The sequence below is a fragment of the Equus caballus genome, chromosome 13 (genome assembly GCF_041296265.1).
Source record: "Equus caballus isolate H_3958 breed thoroughbred chromosome 13, TB-T2T, whole genome shotgun sequence".
NCBI lineage: Eukaryota > Metazoa > Chordata > Mammalia > Perissodactyla > Equidae > Equus > Equus caballus.
The window spans coordinates 27,827,814-27,849,922 of record NC_091696.1 but is presented as its reverse complement, the minus strand read 5'-3'; the positions used below and the strand labels follow the sequence as shown (position 1 = coordinate 27,849,922).

General features: G+C 43.3%; 1 protein-coding gene across 5 annotated transcripts in view; it reads left to right on the top strand.

Annotated features, from left to right (window-relative positions):
• Positions 1-14,412: 14,412 nt before the first annotated feature.
• The window catches only part of CALN1 (calneuron 1), a 521,933-nt gene continuing 514,236 nt past the window's right edge, over positions 14,413-22,109 (top strand). For 2 of the 5 annotated variants that reach the window (XM_023655518.2, XM_070231770.1), the window contains exon 1: positions 14,413-14,658. The gene's annotated coding sequence lies outside the window, so the exon portion shown is untranslated. The remainder of the gene's footprint in view (positions 14,659-22,109) is intronic. The other 3 variants (XM_070231772.1, XM_070231768.1, XM_023655512.2) reach the window with 2 other exon arrangements.

The window sequence follows — 22,109 nt, the reverse complement described above, 5'->3', positions numbered from 1 at the left end:
AGAGGTCTTCTACTTGCCAGACTTCCAAGCCCTCAGGGGCTCTTGGATGTTAGATCTATGGAGAAATTCACACTGTAGACAAAACCATTTCTGGAGGGCTCTAGTGCATTCTACCGGTATGGAAGTTCTTTCTCTATTTGGCAGCCAAGAGTCATGATCTCTTTTTCAATCTTTCTTCAGCCCCTAATCTCTTGAAGCTTTACTCACAATTCCTTTGCCCAGAAAAGCAAAGACCCAAAAGACAGTTATCTGTATCTGGAATGATCTCCACCGGGCTGTCCAGAGAGCCTTGGCTAGAAACCAGGAGGCCTGGTGGCATGTGAGGTCCCAGGCGTGTGTGGGGTCCTTGATACCTGAGGTATACAACAAAGACTTGGGGGTACACATCCCAGCAACCCTGGAGTGGAGAGTGCTGAGGAAGGGTCTGTGTGAGGCCTCTGCAAGGAATGCAACCAGACTCTCCCACCAGGGAACCAGCACATACAGCCACCTCTGCCCAGTCAGGGGCTGCAGCTTGGAGCTGCAGCACGGACCCACCCCTGGATAGGGCGCCATCCCATCAGGCCTTTCCTCCCACCCTCACTGACTCTGGTAGCATGCTCTATTGCCCCTCCCCTTCCCCATCCAGTTTTCAGGAACTTCAAATAAAGGCTCTTTCAAGAGGCTCCCTGGAGGCAAACAGCCAAGAAGCAACATTTAGTTCTGCAGTTCCAGCAGGTGAGCCAGCTCGATGCGATTCAGCCACTTTCATAGAGATTAGACTGTCCTGGGCCGGATCCCTCACACTTCATAGCACATCAGGCTTAAGCTGGGAGAAAAACCCTATAAAGAAAATGTGAGTAAAAATTAAAATTCTAAACTCTTCTTTCTTACTTCTACTAAGAATATTTACAGATAAGATTGTGTCAGAAATCGAAGCCTCGGGAGGGCAGGGACCTCAGGTACTCAGCAAGTGTCTTGAGTTGAAGTTAGAGAAGCTGTGATGATTCTTTTCAGCAAAGGGGAAATGTTTTTTCCTTTCTTCTGCATGTTTGCAAAGAGGAGGTGTCCTTGTGGAGGAGTATTGGGGTGAAAATCTCCACACCCGTTCCCGCCAGTTACTTTGTTCTTCACAGGGGCAGGGAGTGACTGCGGTACTCCAGAACCCATATCACCAAGGGTTGTCACTGTGCTTCAGAGGCAAACGATATTCCACCACATCCACCCGGACTGTCTGTCTCATGGGTTGATAAGAGAGTCCACGGGTTCTCCTCAGCTTCTAGCACCTGCGAGTAAGCACACTGCGGTCAGGGCAGGGGCCAGTTTTGAGAAGTAACTGGGTATGTGAGGTAGGCCTGTGATCCTCCATGAAGCTGGCAGGGTAAGTGGCGATCCACTGGGAATCTGGTCCAAGACACATATGCTAACATAGTTTAGCTTTAAATCCTGTTCTTTGGGGTCACTAGATACCATCTGGTCCATTAATAAGGATGATTCTCTGGTATCCATTTGACTACCCATTTATGTGTTCTCTGATCAGCTGGAATCCTAGAGAAAAGTGGGAGTAAGCCTCAGCCCCTCTAACCATCAGCAACTTCCCAGGTACTCATCCTTAAACTCAGGCTCCAACCGCCCTCCATGCTGATCTCTGCTTTCTCATCCCCCAAGGGGGGTTTTCTTTCCTGATCTCACAGCCCAGAAGAAGCTTCTCCCCCAGTCTTTGTCATACTTGTCAAGACTTTATAACATCCTATTTTGATCCTCCTTCAGTGCCTGCTCTTTTCTTTTTTCATACTATTCTCCCCAACTTGTCTACCCTGCAGAGCTTTGTCCATCCCTGACCTACATCAAAAAGCAAATAGAGGCACATCCACATCATGATGATTCTACTTAAGTGTGGCACACATATGATGCAAAGTGTGCACCTGTGTACCACGCTCCCATGAATGTTCCTGGATTTTGAGCCCTTTAACACTTTTATAGAAGCAAAATAAATTTTGCCCTAGAGGCATTTTATAAATTTGTGATTAAAGTAGCCATTAAAATAATTGAAGTTGATGTTTTATAAGGAAATACACTACCAAAGTACATAGTAGGCAATCAATAAATATTTGTTGAATGAACGGATGAATGAAAGGGCATGAAGGGAAAACAAATGGTGATGATAAAAATTTATAAACATTAAATTTCATTTTTTAAGTCACTTTTTAAAGAGAGCGTAAATAAATCTTGTTGTATTGTAAAAAAGGGTATAATTCAGATGATTTACATATTTACATATATTATTACTTTAGTACTTTGGTGAGAATTTCATTTGCATTGTTATATGTACATTTCGCCCAGTAACAGTTAACTTTCAAATTAAGCAAAATGATCATGAATCAATCTAGCTTATGAACAATGTGTATGTAGACAGCACCACTTAAACTTTTTTTAATTTCTTATTTTTAAATGATATTTATACATAGATTTTTAAAAAGTCTTTTAATTAAAATAGTGAAAAATTTCAAAATAAATTCTGTGATGATTCATGATCACAACTATGATTGGTACTTCAAAAATGGTGACATAGGTAAGAGAGGCTATGGGTTATTTGCCTGTCTTGCAGGCCAGGTACAAGACCACCCTTTCTGTCTCATTCCAGAAAGTTAGGGACTTTCACTTCTAGTCAAGGTGGAATAACAGGGACTAGATTTACTCTCCAGCTTTAAATACTAAAAAAACAGATGAAATATATAAAAAACAGTTTCAAGGCCCTGAACGCCAACCAAAAAATGACAGTAATCCCTAAATAACACACAAAAATGAGATGAGTCCTATAATTGCCTAGCTTACTCCTTTGAGAGAGTATCTAGGCAATGTTGCATGGAGGGGAATGCCAGGCAGAGCCTGGCAGATTCCCTGAGTTGAGAAGAGATAGCTGACAGTCTGGGGAGATGAAGGTGGCCAGAATTCTAAGGACTGAGCACCAGGAAGGAGAAAGCCATACAGAGGAATCCTGAGATCTGCAAAGGATAGCACTATTCAGCTGAATGCTGATTAGTGCATGGATGTCAGGAAACTTCTCAAAGCTGGCAAAAGAACCATCCAAAAGAATTAGAGGTAACAATGCTTGACATTCAAACAGGCTGGGAATAGAGCTTGCTCCCACCAGCCAGAACAGAAACACTCAGGCTTCATGGGACGTTGGGTAGAGTACACAAAGAGTCTTTCCTCAATAGAGTAATTAACCCTAATCAGTGTTCTGGTTCCACCTAACAAATCTTAAAATCAAAACCCAAACAGGTAAAACTGTTACCAAATAACTGTGCCTCAGGAAAAAAGCCTCAAGAATGTTTATAAGAATGAAAAAATAGCCATCACCCAACATAAAATTCACAGTGCCTGGTATCCAATAAAAAATTACCAGATATGCAAAGAAGCAGAAAAATATGACCCGTAATGAGAAGAAAAGTCAATAGTCAAAGCCAATGCAGAACTGACAAAGATATTAGAATTAGTAGAAAGGACGTTGAAGCAATTATTGTGATGGTATTTCATATGTTCAGAAAGTCAAATAGAGACATGGGAGATATAATAAAAAACCCAAATCAAACTTCTGGAAATAAAACCCATGATGTCTGAGAAGAAGAGTACACTGGATGAGATTAATGGCAAATTAGACATCGCAGAATAAAAGTGATTTTTTAATGACTTGAAGATAAAGCAATTGAAATTAACCAAAATGAACCACAGAGAGAAAAGAGAAAAAAGAAAGAAGAGAGCATCAGTGAACTATTGGTACAACTTCAAGCAACCCAATAAATGTGTAACTGGAGGGGGCCGGCCCGGTGGCACAGTGGTTAAGTTCGCACATTCCGCTTCTTGGCAGCCCAGGGTTCGCCAGTTCAGATCCCGGGTGCGGACATGACACTGCTTGGTGCACTATGCTGTGGTAGGTGTCCCACGTATGAAGTAGAGGAAGATGGGCATGGATGTTAGCTTAGAGCCAGGCTTCCTCAGCAAAAAAACAAAAACAAAAAACAAAAAAACAAACAAAAAAATGTGTAGCTGGAGTCCATGAAGGAGAGACTCCTTCACAAAGCAGAAAAATATTTGTAAAATAATGGCTGAAAATTTCTAAATTTAATGAAACCTCAGAGATTCAAGGAGCTCAATAAACCCAAAGCATAAGAAACAGAAAAGAATTTCACCAAGGCATATCATAATGAAACTGCTCAAAACTAGTTATAAAGAGAAAAATCTTAAAAGCAGCCAGATAAAAAAGACATGTTATATATAAAAGAATAAGATAAGGATGGCAGTGGCTTTCTTGTTAGAAACAATATGGATGAGAGGACAATGGAACACCATCTCTAAAATACTAAAAATGGGGGCTGGCCCCATGGCTGAATGGTTGGCTTTGCATGCTCTGCTTTGGTGGCCCAGGGTTTGCTGGTTCGGATTCTGGGCATGGACCCATGCACCACTCATCAGGCCATGCTGTGGTGGTGTCCCACATAGAAGAATTAGAAAGACCTACAAATAGTACATACAACTATGTACTGGGGCTTTGGGGAGGAAAAAAGAAAAAGAAGAGGAAGATTGGCAACTGATGTTAGCTCAAGGCCAATCTTGTTTATCAAAAGCAAAAAATAAAATAAAATACTAAAAGAGTAAAAATCAAACGAAAAATAGCTTTCACACTAGGAGGAAAATATCCTTCAAAAATGACAGTGAAGGGGGCTGGCCCAGTGACATATGGTTAAGTGTGCATGTTCTGCTTCGGCGGCCCAGGGTTCGCCAGTTTGAATCCTGGCTGTGGGCATGGCACTGCATGGCAAGCCATGCTGTGGTAGGCATCCCGCATATAAAGTAGAGGAAGATGAGCACAGATGTGAGCCCAGGGCCAAGGTTCCTCAGCAAAAAGAGGAGGATTGGCAGCGGATGTTAGCTCAGGGCTAATCTTCCTCAAAAAAAAAAAAAGAAAGAAAGAAAGTGAAAGAAAGAGTTCTTTGGATATAAAAAATTGAAAGGATTGATCACCAGCAGACTCTCAATACATGAAACATTTAAAAAATTCTGTCAGGCAAAAGAAAAATGATGCCGATGGAAATATGGATCTATATAACGGAATGAAGAGCATTGGGAATGCTAATTAAAGTACATATGTAATATTTTTACTATTTAAATTTATTTAAAATATATTGACTCTTTAACCAAAAATATTGATACTGGAGTATTGGGTTTATAACATATGGAACAGTAAAGTGTATGGTAACAATAGTGCAAAGATTGGGAGTGGGGAAATGGAAGAATACCATTATAATATCTTTACATTATATGTGAAGTGACATAATATCACTTGAAGGTAGACTGTTATAAGTTAAAGATATATTCTATAAACTTTGAAGCAACCAGTAAAATAAAATGAAGCCAACAAAGGGGAGAAAATGGAATCATAAAAAAAAATACTCACTCAATCCACAAGAAGAAAAAAAAGGAAAAAGTGACTGAAGAAAAAATGGAATATATAGAAAATAGATGCCAAGATGGTAGACTTAAATATAGCCATATTACTAATCACACTAAACACAAATGGCCTAAACACCCCAATAAAAAGGCAGGGATTTTCAGTTTGGCTAAAAAGGCAAGACCTACGTATATGCTGCCTGGAAGAAAAACACTTTAAATGTAAAAATATGAATAGGTTAAAAGTAATTGATGCTAATACTAATCAAAATAAAGCTGAAGTGGCTGTTGTAATATCAGACAAAGTATATTTCAGAGCCAAGAATATTCCCAGTGAATAAAAGAATATTGACTTCATAATAATAAAGAGATTGATTCATGAAGAGGACATAATGACTCTACATGTTTATGCTTCTAATAACAAAGCTTCAAAACATCTAAAGCAAAAACTGATAGAACCACAAGGAAAAATAGACAAGTCCACAATTATAATAGAAAGTTTCAATACCTGTATGTCAATATTTGAGAAAACAAGTAGACAGAAAATCATTAAAGATACAGAAGATTTGAACAACACTGTCAACCAAGGTGACCTATATGACATTTATAGAACATACAAGTCCCAATAAATTTCAAAGGTTCAAGTAATAGAAATATGTTCTATGACCACAGTGGACTTAAATTAGAAATCAAATTAAATTCTAAATCTATAGCAGAAAGATCTCCTGAAAATCCTCAAATATTTGGAAACCAAATAACACACCTTTACATGAATCATGGGTGAAAGGAGAAATCAGAAATGAACTTAGAAAGCATTTTGAATGGAATTAAAATCAAAATACAACATATCAAAATTTGTGGGATGCCACTCAAGTACTAGTTAGAGGGACATATATAGCACCTATATTACAGAAGAAGAAAGGTCTTAAGTCAATAACCCTGCTTTCACCTTAAGACCCTAGAAAACAAAGAGCAAAGTAAACCCAAGCAAGTTAAAATAAAAAGAAATAATAAGATCAGAAAGAAAAATCAGTAAAATGGAAAACATAATAAATAAGTAATATTAATGAAATCAAAAGTTGGTTCTTTAATAATAGCAATAAAATTGAGAGATATCTAGCCAGACCGATCAGGTGAAAAAGAAGACATACATTGCCAAAATCAGGAATGAGAGAGATAACGTTATTAGAGATTCTACAGATAGTAAATGGATAATATTTTTAAAAATAAAGTTGGAAAACTAGCACTATCTGATTTCAAGGCTTATTAAAGAGCTGCAGTAATTAAGACAGTGTGTTATTGGCATAAAAATAAACAAAAGTTCAATGGAATGGAATAGAAAATCCAGGAATATACCCACACATATATGGGCAATTAATTTTCAACAAAGTTTCAAAGGCAATTCGGTAGAAAGCTAATCTAGTCTATTCAGTAAATAGTGTTGTTGCAATTGCAGATCCATATGCAAAAAAGGAACTTAAATCCATACCTTATATCACATGCGAAATTAACTCAAATGAATCAAAGACCTAAGCATAAAACCTAAAATTATAACATTCTAGAAGGAAACATCGGAGAAAATCTTTGTGACCTGTGTTAAGCAAAAATCTCTCTCTCTTTCTTTTTTTTTTCACAGCTTATTGAGGTATTGCTTACATAACAAAAAACTGTACATATTTAATATATATAATTTGATGAGCTTGAATGTATGTATACACCTATGAAACCGTCACCACAGTTAAGGTAATAAACATAGCTATCACCTCCAAAAGTTTCCTGTGTCCGTTGCTTTTTGTTTTTTTTGTTTTTGGTAAGAACATTTAATGTGAGATCTACACTCAAAAAATTTTTAAGTCACGACCCTGTATCAACTATAGGCACTATGTCATATAGCGGATCTCTACAACTCATTCATCTTGTATAGCTGTGACTTTATACCCACTGAACAACTGCTCTCCATTTCCCTCTCTCCCTATGCCCTGGAAACCACCAATCTATTTTCTACTTCTGTAAGTTTGACTATTTTACATACCTCATATAAATGGAATCAAATGTACATTCACAGACAAATGGATAAGGAAAATGTGATATATACATACAAAGGGATATTATTCCACCTTAAAAAAGAAGGTAATCCTACCATTTGCAACAACATGGATGGGCCTGGAAGACATTAAGCTAAGTGAAATAAGCCAGTCGCAGAAGCAAAAATTTCTTAAATACAAAAAGCATGAAGCATGAAAGCACAAATTGATAAATTACAGTTTATCAGTTTTAAAAAAATTTTCTATAAGATACTGTTAAGAGATTGAAAATACAAGGCACAGAAACATATTTATGAGAGAAAATATTTGCAAAACATAAATGCTATAAAAGTCTTATATCCAGCATATAAAAAAAACTTTCAAAACTCAATAATAAGGAAACAAACAACCATTAAAATGGGTAAAGTATGTGAACACACGCTTCACCAAGAACTCATATGCGTGGCATATAAGCTTGTGAAAAAAGATCAATACATTGGTCTTTAAGGACTTGCAAATTAAAACTATACTTACACCTCCTCTAACTTATTATTTTAATTAGATTATTTGCAAATGTTGATTTCATTTTTTGTACTCCATTACTTATTATACACTCACAATTCATCCTTGTACACCAGGTGTCAGAACACTAGACTGATGGGGAAAAAGTTAGTGGTGGAGCAGTCATAAAGACACGGGAACAGGTATTCTCACTAGGCTCTGAGACGTCAGGGACCTCCTCTGGGCTTGATACTCTCATTGGGATGAATCTGTCCAGAATGGCTGGGCTACCCATGACATATCTTGGGTACAGATGTCTCGGAGTTGTCATGTCATCATTCATTCTTTCTTTCATTCATTTATTGCCTTCTTATTCTGTTCCAGGCAATGTGCTGGGTCCTGAGGGTATAAAGAGGAATACCACACAGTCTCTGTCTTAATGGAGCTTAGAAATTAATGGATAAAGTAAGGATGTAAGAAAAGTGTTACATTAATTCAACTGTGATAGGGAGATTTCATAGAGGAGAGTTTGGAGGAGAAGAGCAACTTGTCTTGGGAGGGACAGTAGACACAGAGATGATTCTTGGCAAGGTGATGAAAAGAGAAGGAGAAGGCAGTGGCCTCTAGCAACATCAGTTAGGTCTCTTCTAACTCTCTTGTGAACTGGTTGCTTCACATGTCTCTTCCCTGTCTCCCATCTCCAAATTGTTCTTTGCTTTTCTTAATACAATTCTTCCCTTCAGATCTCAGCTCAATGGATCCTTTCTCTTCCATGTTCCCAGGACACGCACCTGTTCTTTATGACATTTATTCCAACTCTAATTTCACATTTATACATGCACTTAGTTGATTGCTTTCTCCCGCAATAGAGCATCATCTCCAGCGGGAGACTGCCTCTGTCTGATTTGCTAAAGTTCTCCACCTCCAGCATCGAGTACTGTGTCTGGCACATGGTAAGTGCTCAGCACCTATGTGTGGAATGAATGAATGAATGAATGCATGGTTTGAAGAGAGGCTGGAAAAGCAGCCCTGAATAATGTGGGCTGATAGGATTTGAAGGCTGAGAGTATTGATTGTGCAAGCCCCAAGTGTGCTGGCAGGCTTAGGCTGAGATGTGATGTGGGCACATCCAGGAGAATTCCACTGACTCAGGGGACCTGAGAGATCTCCATCAGGAAGTGACTTACACCACTACACTTTATTCAAGGGTGAGGCTTTGCCAGCCAAGCTTGCTCCAGAATTCCCAAGGGCTCTCAACAATCTCCACAGTAGATACGCTTCTTCCACTCCCGTCATATCTCTTCATGGGAGCCAGGCTTGTCCAATTTTCAGATAGTCTTGGGCATTCTATGTAGCAGGCACATGCCATGAAACTCATTTTCTCAGGGAATGCATGAGAACCCACACGAGCAGTGTGAAAAGTAAAGCATTCCAGAGTAGAGGAACGAGTATGGTTATACATCCGAAAGATGTATGATTGAGTCTTACCTTGACCACTTTCCAGCTGTGTGATCTTTATATGAAAAATGGGACAAAATTATCTTTGTTCAACCTTTTTAAGGGTTTCAATTGGATAAGATCAATAAATGATTTAGGACAAAGACTGGCATGTGTTAAGAACCAGGTAATTGCCACTATAAATACTGTTTTGGGAGGGTTTGACTCTCCAGGTTTGGGGGAGTCAAGGAAGGATTTCTGGAGAAAGTAGTCCCCGAGGCATGTCATGAAGTAAGCACGGGAGTAATCCAGAAGGACAAGATGGGGAAGTGTGTCAGGTTCAGGGATAATGAGACTTGGACAAAGTCAGAGATGGAAGAGACCTGGTGTTCAGGGGTCTGCATGGACCAAAGTGCTGCGTACTTGTGTAGATGTGCCAAGAGATTGTTTGGCTAAGGGCTCAGTGCCTACAAGGCAGTGTGTGTCCTGCTCAAGAGTTAAACTTTATCCCTGTAGGGAACAATGAGATGTCACTGTGGAATTCTAAGCACTGCAGGTCCATGTTTTAAGATATTTCCCTGAGAGCCTGGCTTTCCTGGGTCTTAGGGAGATCTTCACAATCCACTCATGGAGTTAAGAAAAACATCTAACTCGTGGAAATAAGGCAAAGAAAGGACAACATGTTCTTTCAACGTCACACAGGGCATTGTTGAACAAGCCCCCAAAGCGTTATTTAATTATAGGGGAATGTACCTTTGTTTGATTCACTATTCATCATTGATTAAAAGCCCAGATGTTGCGGAGTTACATGTTAACTTGATGATTTTTTTCTGGCGGAAATGCAATTGATTTCTCTCTGGTAGGAAAGATAACTCCTACCAGATTTTATGGTCTTACTGCACTACTAGCACATTAACTACTTTTGTATCTAACCTAACAACTTTATTCTAACATTCTTTTTTCGAAAACCTATAAATGCCCAATTCCTCAAATGCTTTTTGAGTTAGCTTTACCCAACCCTCTGATTCTCTCACTAATAAGCTGAATAAATCTTTGACATGTGCTCATTCTATATTTGCATGAGAACCATGTTAACTTTTTGAAAATCTTACCTTCATGCAGATGTTTCAGGCTAAAATCCCTATGAAAGAGTGAATGTTGGAAATGGAAAGCCTGGAACCATTTTCTCAGTCTTAGTCTTGGGATGCCCAGCTTAGAGGAGGCAAGGGGATGCCTGAGATAGTCAGAAAGTTTATGTTGAAGATTAGTAGGGAGTACGGAGATTCAGGTGGGAGCCTTCAGACCTCAGCAGCTTTGGTTGATGGTGAGGAATGGAAAGCATAGGGACAGGAGAGGTGACTCAGCTAAGCATGGGTGTATGGGGTTTGTTTTGGGCCTCTGGCCCAACAGATGGAACAGGCAGGAGGATGCCCTGCAGCAGGTAATATCAAAGTCAGACCACTAGCAGCAGCTCTCCCTATATGTTGCTATATGTAAATCTATTGAAATCAGGACTTGAGCCAACAGCTGGCCAACATCCGGGGATATAGGCAGCAGGTCTAACTCCTTGGGGAAAAGTTAGCAAGAGCGTTCAGGCTACAGGGACCTATGTTCCAGTGGGGAACTGGAAACAAGGCAAAAACTCTACCTTTCAGATCTGGCCAATCGAATGGGGCCAGGCGAGAGCAGGAAGACTATAGCTCAGGAATATGTAGGGTCCCAGGGTTCAATCCCAAACATGCCAGATATTATGAAGCAAATAAGAGCTGCCTACATTGTCTCCTTTGTTCTTTCATTCATTCACTTGTTCAACAAGGATGTACTGCCTAGCAAATGCTAGGCTCAGGCGGCAAGTGGGAAGGTTTCTGTGACTATGGTTGACAGGGCTAGGGAAGGTGGGCAATGTCAGATCCTGTCTTTCTATTGGCCAATTTCCCCTGCCTTCACTGCAATGGGATTTAGAGGAGAAGAACAGTATTCTGTTTACCATAGGACCTCATTATGACTCCCCAAGTGGTGGACAGCTGTCATTCTTTTTAACATTTAGTTCCTTTGACCACCCAACCTGCATTGGGAGAATTCCTCATGTGATGTGTCACTGCCTCCCCAAAGTAAAGCTCATGAATAAAGTTTCCCCAGTCACTCTTGCAGCTGGAGGCAGGCATGTGACTGAGGCTCTCTGCCAGTCACATGCATCCTGGACAAACTTCAGTTTGGAAGCAAGTGACCCTGAGAAGCAGGGACCACAAGAGTTTCACTTTGGCGAAGGTTGTGCAGAGACCCCCAACATCCAGAAACAGCACAGGTTCAGCTCATGCCCAGCAATGAAGTGAATGTGTTTCCCAGGGAGGCTCAGGGATAAAGATATGCTGATTGTTGGCAGCCCCTCCTCAGCACTTGGCTCAGGCCAGTTGCCCTGCAGCCCTGAAGGTTTCCAGGCCCTTCAGGGGCTCCCTTTCCAAAGGAGATTCCAATTCAATACATCTGTTTCCTTTTAGAGCTTTACCTGAACATCTAGAGATGTTTCACACAAAAGAAATTCTGGGGAGCAGTTAGAAAACTCTATAAGCTCTGTCTTGCTTGTTTCTTTAATAGAAGTGTAGGATGATTAATTATATTGGATCTCTTCCATCAAGGAGGGGAGAGTGATTGGTTACCACTGAAAGAGACCCTCATTCTGGATATGGATTTGCCTTCCCTGTTCACCAAGCTTCTGACAAGAACATTATTTGTGGACTTAGAGAAAGCTTTGCTCAACGTTATGGTATCCCACATAACACTTTTTAAAAATTAATTTATGAAGGAGCTCATTTATAGCAAAGGAAGTAAGGACATACAAAAGACTAATGTTGTCTCTTCTACTGCCTGGTCTGGCTCAGGGTGTGCCTGTGGCTGATTAGAGGCAGTCAAGAGATCTACCTTCGATGCACACCCTTCCAGAGTAGGTATATCTGATCTTGGAGTAGTCAGGATGTGCCATGTTTCCACGGTCATTTCCCACTTCCATTTTGTGCTATTTATTAAGTAGCTACTCCGGGTTCAATGCTTCCTGTACATTATTGCACATATGCAGTTCTCACAACAGCCCTTTCTCCACATGACAAAATTGAGGGCCAGAGAGGACAAGTTGCCTGTAACTACATAGCTAGTAGGCTACAGAGTTGGACTTGAAATCCAGCCATGCCCATGTTCTTTTTACTGCGTTATGCGCCCCCCTGCCCCTTTTTTAATAGAGAACTGAAGGGGGCAATTCTTACTCTGTCTCTCATGACTCTCCCTCTACCCACTCCCTACTGTTACTCTGACTTCAGAATTAGATCCATAATCCACAGTTTCAATGGATATTTTTGAGTAAGGGGTTACTTATGAGGGATCCAGTTAGGAAAAGGAGCACTGTTTCAGGTCACATGCCCTTGACTAGGTTTAGACAAGATTAAGGAAAGAGATTTCACAACTTATTATAAAGCTATAGTGATCAAAACACTGTGATACTGGCACTGAATAGACAGCTATATCAAGGGAATAGAATTAAGGATTCAGAAATAAATCCATACATCTATGGTCAATGGACTTTTGACAAGGGTATCAAGACCATTCAATGGGGAAAGAATAGTCTCCAACAAATAGTGCTAGAACAACTGGAAATTCGCATGAATAAGAATGAAGTTGGACCCCTATCTCACACCATATAGAAAAATTAACTCAAAATGGATCAAAGACCAAGTATAAGAGCTAAAACCACAAGACTCTTGGAAGAAAACATAGTGGTAAATATTCATGACCTTGGATTTGGCAATGAGTTCATCTGATAGGGGTCTAGTATCCAGAATATATAAAGAACTCTTACAACTCAACATCAAGAAGACAACCCAATTTAAAAATGGGCAAAAGATTTGAACAGACATTTCTCCAAAAAGATGCACAAATGGCCAAGAAGCACATGAAAAGATGCTCAACATCATTAGTTATTAAAGAAATGCAAATCAAAACCCCAATGAGACAGCACTTGACAGCCTCAATGATGGCTATTAAGAAAAAAAGAAGGTAAGTTTGGATGAGAATGTGGAGAAATTAGAACTCTTATACATTGCTGGTGGAGATGTAAAATGTTCAGCTACTGTGGAAAACACTTTGGCAATTCTTCAAAAAGTTAAACATAGAATTACCATATGACCCAGCAATTCCACTCTTAGATCCATACCCCAAAGAACTGAAAACAGCTACTGAAACAAATGCTTGTATCTGAATGTTTGTAGCAGCACTATTCACAGGAGCCAAAAGGTAGAAATAATCCAAATGTCCATCAATGGATGAATGGATAAACAAGATGTGTTCATACATACAAAGGAATAGTATTTGTTCATAAAAAGGAAAGAAGTACTGATACGTGCAACAACGTGGATGAGCCTTGAAAACATTATGCTAAGTGAAAGAGAGTGAACACAAAGGGTCGCATATTGTATGATTACATTTATATGAAATATCCAGAATAGGCCAATCCAAAGAGATGGAACACAAGTTGTGGTTGTCCGGGGCTGGGAGAGGGGGAACATGAGAAGCAACTGCTTAATAGGCATAGGGTTTCCTTTCGGGGTGATGAAAATATTTTGCAACTAGATAGATGTGGTGGTTGCACAACATTGTGGATATATTAAATATGACTGACTTGTTCACTTTAAATGGTTAATTTTATGTGATGTGAATTCTGTTTCAAAAAAATTATATTACGGAAAAAAAGATTAAAGCAAGACAATGGCCAGTCCCGTAGCAGAGGGCTCTATCCAGGGTATGTTGCTGGGCGGGGGTCTAGCTCAGATTTAAGCAGCAAGTCAAAGTTAACCAGGAGCATATCCAGAGTACTGGAGTGAGGAGGGCGCTCCCCACCAACCTGGGTGGGGCTCTGCAGTGGGCTTAGAGGTGGTGGTCAGCCCACTGGTTCTACGGCTCATTGGGAGTTAATCTGATCTTCTGGAAGTTTTACAAGGCTCTCTCCAGCTCCTCCTCCACCTGCCTTCTGGCCAGAGAGGCCTGGCTGGGCTCCAGGATGCTCGCAGCACACTTCTCCCTCTTGCAGTCTGAGCAGGCGGCTGAGCCAGGGTCTGGCACAACTTCCGTGGGCTCCGAGGGGCCGGGCAGGGGACAGCTCTGGAGTGGGGCTCCTCGGCTGTGTGGACACTGCAAATCTATTTTCTCAGCCCAGCTAGCAGGATTGGGACCAGTTTGGCAGCTCCAGGGAAGGGATTTGGGACCGCCTCCAGGAACTCAGGTAAGTAAGAGGGTCTGTGAGCTCTTGGACCTCACAAGGGGAGTAGACAGGATCTGACACAGTGGAAGTGTGTGACTCTACGTTGGTCTCCTTATCTTAGACCCACAGGAGGGCTTGTAGCTGTTCTCCAGGGGTGGGGGTAAGGGGTATTTCGGGAACATTCTTCTGGTTAACTTCTACTTGATCTTCAGGGTCCAACATGGACATCACCTTCTCCAGGAAGCCTTCCTAAGCCCTAAGATGACTTTTCTCTGTATCCTCAAAGCATCCTGCACTTCTATGTGACATTTTCTACACAATATTGTAAATGCCTAATGACCTCTTGGTTCCCCACACACACCAGACAGTAGACTCCCTTGTGGCTGGGTGCCCTCCTCCAGGTGTCCCCTTACCTCCACGTCAATGACCCTATCTGTCTTGGGTCATTGTCTTGCCTTGGGTGCCTGCTACTGATGTATAGGAGGAGGGTTTGTTCTTTTTCTTAGTTTGCAGGGAAGTGCCTGTTTACATGTGCATGCAGATATGTACGCAGACACACACACAACCTCAAGAAAAGTTCAGTCTGTTTTTCAATCCAGGTCCCTGTGATAGAGTATAAACTATACAAAACTGGGGTGGCAGCAGGCTGAGGATGAGTATTGTGGCTGCAAGCTAATTGGCTCAGACCCTCACATCATACCAAGCGTGGGCCTCCCTCCCCAGACATTTAGGGTGTTGGCCCCATGTGGAGGTCCTCTTGGTTGACCAGATCTCCCACTTGGACCAATTTTTCATCCTCATTCTGCTCCATTTTGCTTTTCTCCTCTCCCAGGTTGGGGCTTTTCCTTCTGTGGGGGTGCTCAACTCCTCAGTTTTAGAATCCCCATTCATTTTACTGCTGCCCAGAGTAGAAGGAGACTGAGAGCCTGGAAGGCAGAGAATAGAAGGGAGGCGATCCTGCTCTCTGGGTGGAAGCTTACTTTTTCTTTCTGTTCCTCTGTGATCATCCCAAACTATTTTAAACAACAAATCACTTATACTGCAAGAGTTAATCTCCTGCCCACAGACTTCAATGATCTACATACAAAATTCATGTCTCCTGCTAGCATAATTTTTGAACTTTATTATGGTGGAATAGTGTCTGTCTCTTTCTCAACCTTGACTGTGACATTACAAAACTCTCTTCTATTGGTTTGGCCTAGAGCTCTGTTTTCAATTCCTACTTCTCATTTCCCCTGGCTACAGCAATTAGGGGTGGGGGCAAGTGGAAAGACATTAACCTTGGTACAAATAGACAGAGACCAAGTCTTAAAACACAAATTTGGTGTTGGGGGCACCCAGGCTACTGGTAGATGCAGGAGGTCACTGTTATAGCCTCCGATAGGAGCCAGTAAGACAGCCTAGGCTCAAAAGCACACAGTCTAGCATGTGTATGGGAGCAGAGAGGTCTCCGAGAATTTACAATATGGTGTGAGAAGTCTAGATAGGAGGTACATGATGCTTTGAGAGGACAGAGAATGGAAGCCTAAACTTGTGCATGAAGGAAGACTTCCTGGATGAGGTGATGTCTGAATTGAGCCATGAAGAACAAATAAAAGTTATCCAGGAGCGTGCCCATCTGTGCCCTGATCCCCAAATTCTCACCTCTCTCAAGTTCTGGAAAGACCGGAGAGAGGCATCAGAGACACCTTCCTGTGTTTTGTCCAGGATATTTGAGTTTGGTAGCCTGGACTCCAAAGTATTAGCTGGACTGAGAGTACCTGTGGGTACTCCTCTGGGATCCCGGGCAGATGTGGAGACATCAAGAGGGCCTGGGAGCTCTCAGAAAGCCTTAGAGGTTGATGTATGTGGTACCACTCCTGACTTCTGTCCAGAGGATTCTCAGATATGGATTGAGTCCCAGTTTGGGATGTAGGGCATTGGTGGTTTCTGCCTTCAGCACATTTTCTCTGTGATTGCATCTATCCCAATGACGACAACTTAAGACTCCAAGTGGGACCATAAGTCATCCTAGCTGTACCTGTTCCTCCTGTGGGTGAGGAAGGGAGTTGGGGCTATTACTCTGACTTTACTTGCGTGGTGCACTTCCCAAAGCTGGAGTTGTTCGAGACACGCTGTTACCTGGGTCAGCTGCAGTTGGAGAGTCTAGAGTGGGCTTTGCTCTCCCAAGTTCAATGAACAATCTCAGCTGGGCTTAGGAATGCCAAGAGTGGTTTAGCTGCAGGGCTTGTGATCTTCCTCACTCCCCTCAAGCTGTCCTTGGGTTCTTGGCATTCTCCGAGTCCCTGGAAGAACTAGTTGTTGGCTCCAGGATGGTCTTTAACTCGTAAAATGTGCTGGTTCTTGAACATGAGAAGGCAGTTGAGGGAGTCCAGTCTCGGCCTCCGAGGACAGCCTGCCCAAGGAGGTGTTGAGCACCTGTGGCCCAGTCTCTGCCCTAGCTGGGTGCTGGGCGCAGTTGTGTAAAGAAGTGTGAGGTGGGGAGGGAAGCTTTTTCCAGGCTCTCGTTGGCGATAAACATTAACAGCAGTGACACTTGGATGGTGGTGTTTGGGGAGACTACCTTTCTGTGCTTTCTAATTTTCTATGATGTGCATGTATTAGTTGTGTGGAAATTAATGAGGACTCTGGCCAGGGAAGCCATAGATCCAGTCCAGGCTCACAGTGGACTGTGGCAAGTGGCCGGGCTGGAGTCAACCACGTGGGATTCTTTTGGTTTGGCAAGGGAAGTGGGTGCTTTGGGCATCCTGGCAGCTCCAGTCCCGTTCCCCACTCAAGCCTCCCTGCATGGCTTCCATCTCTTGGCCCAAGAGGACCCTGGTTGCAGGGCTGGCTGGTGGCTGTTCACACCTTTGACAGGGCTGCCCTTTGCCCAGCACTCGAACTTCCCCAGATCCTCATGGCTTGACCATAGCCCTCTCTCCACACTGGGTTTTCTGTGTCTACAGCTGGGATACTGGGACTGTGGACATCACTCTGCTTCCCTTCCTCTGGCTTCAGCTTGTGTCGGTACACGCAGGCTTATCTGACTGATTTGTCTTTTTGGTTTTATTGTTGAGTTTGGCATCTCCTCCAGCTATGCGATAAGGAGAGGAAGTTGGGTCTTTGAGCATTGGTAGATGGCCTTGCCAAGTGACAGCGGCATGATTTAGGGAAATGATACTGCCACTTACAATATGCATTATCCAGAGCATGCCCTACTGGGGCTGCTGTACTCCGAGAGCTCAGACGGCTTGGCCAGCTGTGCTGGTGCCCAAGGTCAGGTGAATGGAGCAAAGCTATCCATCAAGCTGTTTGCCAGTCACTCATCACCTCCAGGAAATTCACTCAGGGATGACTTCCTGCCCCTCTGCCTCCCTGGGTTGCTGTGTTAGCCAGCGAGCAGCACAGGGACCCAATGACCTTCCACGTCACCCTCTGGGTCTGGATTTAGAAGGGGCTCCCTAGGCCCAGAGCTCCCCATGCTCTGGGAAGAGATTTCATTAATGATACTTTATCCTTCACATGTTCTGTTCATGCTTTGAATCTGTCATGCCCTCTCCTAAGTTATTCTGTGGCTCAGAAGTGCCACCCTCTCAACCTAAGGAGTGGGATAGAGACAAGGAAAGAAGAAGGAGAGGGGAACTGGAGAGAGAAGAATCTGACGTGGTTGGAAAGAACAGAACAGGATCCTGTTTCTGCTGGTTGCAGGTCCCCTGAAACCTTGAACTTCAGGGCCATGGAGCAGAAGCCAGCTTCACAGGCGATTCAGGAAGGCAAAGCTCTCTGCTCTGCTATGGGGGGGGCGGGGGATGCAACACCTGTACCAAATCCACATCCACTACGTAAAGGTGGCCACAGAGGCTGGCCCATGACATTTCAGAGCACAGGGCATGCGAGCTGATTGAGAAGTTAGATCTGGGACGCAAGGGGTGACTTTGACAGACCTTGCATTTATACAATTGATCCCATGTGTTCACAAAAATCTGACAGGGCAGTAAGTGTGGGGATTTTCATCTCCACTTTACTATCCACGGAATGAGGTGGACATCTTTTTACCTTCATGGGAGAAGGCTGTAAGTTGACGCTTAAGCTGCTGGCTCCAAATCTTGCACGCCCGTACTCCTACACCTGGAAGCCGTGACATGTTGGAATGCTTTTTCTTTAAAATGGGACCCTATCCATTTCCTTTGCTTCAGTGACTCACAGGCAAGACTAAAGGAGCAGTTGCCTCCAGGAGGCCTTTTGTTCTTGCGTTGGGTTGGTCTAGCCTGCCTCTGCGGGCGGGGACAGGGAAACGTCTCTAGAAAACTTGACTAATGTGAGGAAACAAGAAAATTAATACATCATTACTTGTGTAGTACTCTAACAGGACAGCTATTTACTTATTGAGCTGATTGTCCCTTGATTATAGGCCATTAGTGGCTATAGATTGTTGACACTTTATTAGAACGTCGCAGGTGTGAGTTTTACAAATTTTGCATTTTACACCAGGGAGCTAAACTCACTTAGCTTGTTAATGTGGAAATATATCCTCCAGTTTATTTTATCCAGAACTTGTTGTGGGACCACCCTATATCAAGCACTAAGGACAGGAAGGTGAAAGACACCTGTTGCTACCCTTAGGAGTGGGAGACAGTCAAGTGGGAGGAAAAATGTCTCTACAATGAGGTGATTGCTACACCTCTCTATCTGGAGGATGGTGGGGCTGAGGGTAAGGAGGACCTTGGTAGATGGTTTCCCAGAGAATGTGACATCTGAGTAAGGCCTTGATGGGTAAGTAGGAGTTTACTGGGGCAGCAAAGAAGGACACGCTAGGCTGGAGGAGCAGCAGGTGCTAAGGCCCAGAGACGTAGAAGATGGGCCTCTTATGGGAGTTGCGAGTGGTTTCACGTGGCTGTAGCTGATGTGGAGTAGGAAGGGACCTGGAAGGAGATGAGAGGTGCTAAAAATTAGGTTGGTACCAGCAGCTTACAAAGGGCCTTTCAGGTAGATTAGGGAGTTTAATTTTATCCCAAACACCATGGGTAGCAAATGTGATGTATTTTAGAAAGATTGATCCAATTGTGCTCCAACTGTAGATCCTTGTTCAAGTTTCCTTCACTGTTTACTTGGACTGTACAACTGATTCCTTAGATATTCCGTGTAGATGAAGGCTCTTTTATAAAGGCGCATCTCCGCTTGTCACGACCCAGCTTAGCCCCATAGCAGCTGCCTCTTTCCCTTACCATGAAGTCCACAGGCCTCACGAGCGCCCCCTGCTTACCCTGCTACCTGACCATGAACAAGTCTCTCCTTTTGGTCACTGCTGCCCTTTCTTCCATTCCCTGTCCTTGCCTGATGCCTGGTCCCTTGGAGCCTGTTCTGTCTATTGGGAGCAATCTCTCCCCCAGCATATCATCAACAGCAGGTCCCAGCTTCCCCACCCACCTCAGGGGCCTTCCCTGATTCCCCAAAGTCAGTCAGTCCTACAGTGAGAACCGGGGACAGCACTGTGCATTTCTTGTTCCTTGTCCTCGTTCTTCTTTGCAATTGTTTGATATTTGTCTTTCTGCAAGCTCTGGAGCTTTCCAAGGGCTGGGCCTCAGCTCCCCTGTTTGCCATCTTGTCTCCAGTGCCCAGCAGGACACCAGGCAGTATTTGTGAATGGATGGAGGTAGGGGGATTCATTTAGAATTTTCTTGTAGGAGATCAGACGAGAGAGAAAAGGGCTGAGTAAAGCCAGTGGTGGTGGGGATGGAGAGGAGGGGACTGCGTGGGGCCTTGTCTCTGGGGTGGTACACACTGGGTCATGCTGGATGTGGCGTCCTGGAAGAGTGGAAAGAGGCAAGGATGATGTGAGGGGCCGCAAAAACATTTCACTCCCTCTCCCCACCTCCTTACCCCTGCCCATAGAAAAGGGAACAGTTTTGCTCTCTGTGACTCGCTGTGCTGCTAGCCTCCCCACAACAGCCTCCCAAAGGAGGAGGATTTGCTAATCACTGGTCTTAGCCTGGGACCTGGATTAGTGGGCAGGGTCTGGTCCCGGCTCAGAAATTTCATCACCATGCACAGTCACTTTGTTGCTCTTCCTGTCTTTTTGCAGACAGCCCACGTGGACTAGAGCAGGCCTCGCCAGCCCTGGGGGCTGCTTCCATTTGCTGCCCCTCTCTGTGTGTGTCTGGGTGATGTCAGACCAAGGCTTGCTCTCAGGTCTCATTGCCATGCATTCAGTGTGGAAGAGAAGACAGCAGCGTCCTCCCTCAGACCTCTTGGCCTAAGGCACCTTGTCCAGGCTCTGCCCAGGGGTTCTTTGTTCTTGGTGGGCTGTTCTCAGAATTCAGACCCCTGAGAGGATGAAATGAGAGATGAATCCTGGCCCTCCAATTCTCTAATAGCTACAATGTCCAAGTTCCAAAATATTAGTGAAACACCCTAACATTTACCTAATGCACCTAACACAGCTAAGTAATAAGCAGAATGATAATGTAGAAGCTCCCCAGAGTCCTTCCCTGCTGGGCTGGTGTTGAGGTCAATTCTCTCAAGGCTCACTTCCTAAGTTGTGCCTTAAGATTCTTTTGTTTTGAATTCAGTGGATCTAAAATTAGACTGGGAGCATTTCTTTTTGATATGTCTAAATTTGGGGTAATAAATGACAAGTATGTAATATAAGGATGTGCCAATGGGCTGCAACCTGCTGAATGATCTTAATAATTTACTCTCTCTGGTCATTTCTTTTAATCTTTAAATGTTTACATTTATATGCTAAAATGTGTAATATGTGCCAGAATGTTCAGATTGTGACTATCAGAACACTCCAATTTGGGATCTCCAAGGAAAATTCTCGTCCAGTCAGGAAAACAAAACCACACTAGATGTTTCAAGCAGATGGCATTTAATACAGAGGATTAGTTACACAGGAATTGGAAAGCTGAAATAACCCAAGAATTAATCATTGCAAGAACAGATACTGCCTGCAAGGCTGAGGGAACAAGAGAAGAGGTGGTCTCACCTAGCCTAGGAGGGGCCCTGCAGGGGCAGTACTCAGACTCCTGAGAGAGGCGTCAACGCAGCAGGACTTGCCATGGCTGAGGGGACACGAGGGTAGAGGGTGGAGTGTGGCATGGCTGGTCGTCTGACCACCGAGGGTCATGATGCAGCTGCTGCTGGCACCTCTGTGAGGTGAGCAAAGCTGAACCTTGAAGGGCATGCAGGGAGGCTGGTCTTAGCGGTACCCAAGGAAGCTGGGGGCAGGAGCCATCCTTGTGCAGCTCTCTCCCTTCTGGCTTCCTATCTCCATCTCCCTTGAGTCCTCCTTTGCTGAACCAACAAGAAGCCAGCAGGCGGGGGTGGCTGGAAAGAGTGGTCTGGAGAGCCCAGCCCTAGCATTGCAGAGCGTGTGTGGGTGGCCCAAGCTGAGGGGCCATAGTGAATGACCAGATTCACAAAAGCAGATTTGTGGACAGGCCAATTTTGAGGCTCCACAAAATCACTCCAACCTTATCCAGAGATTA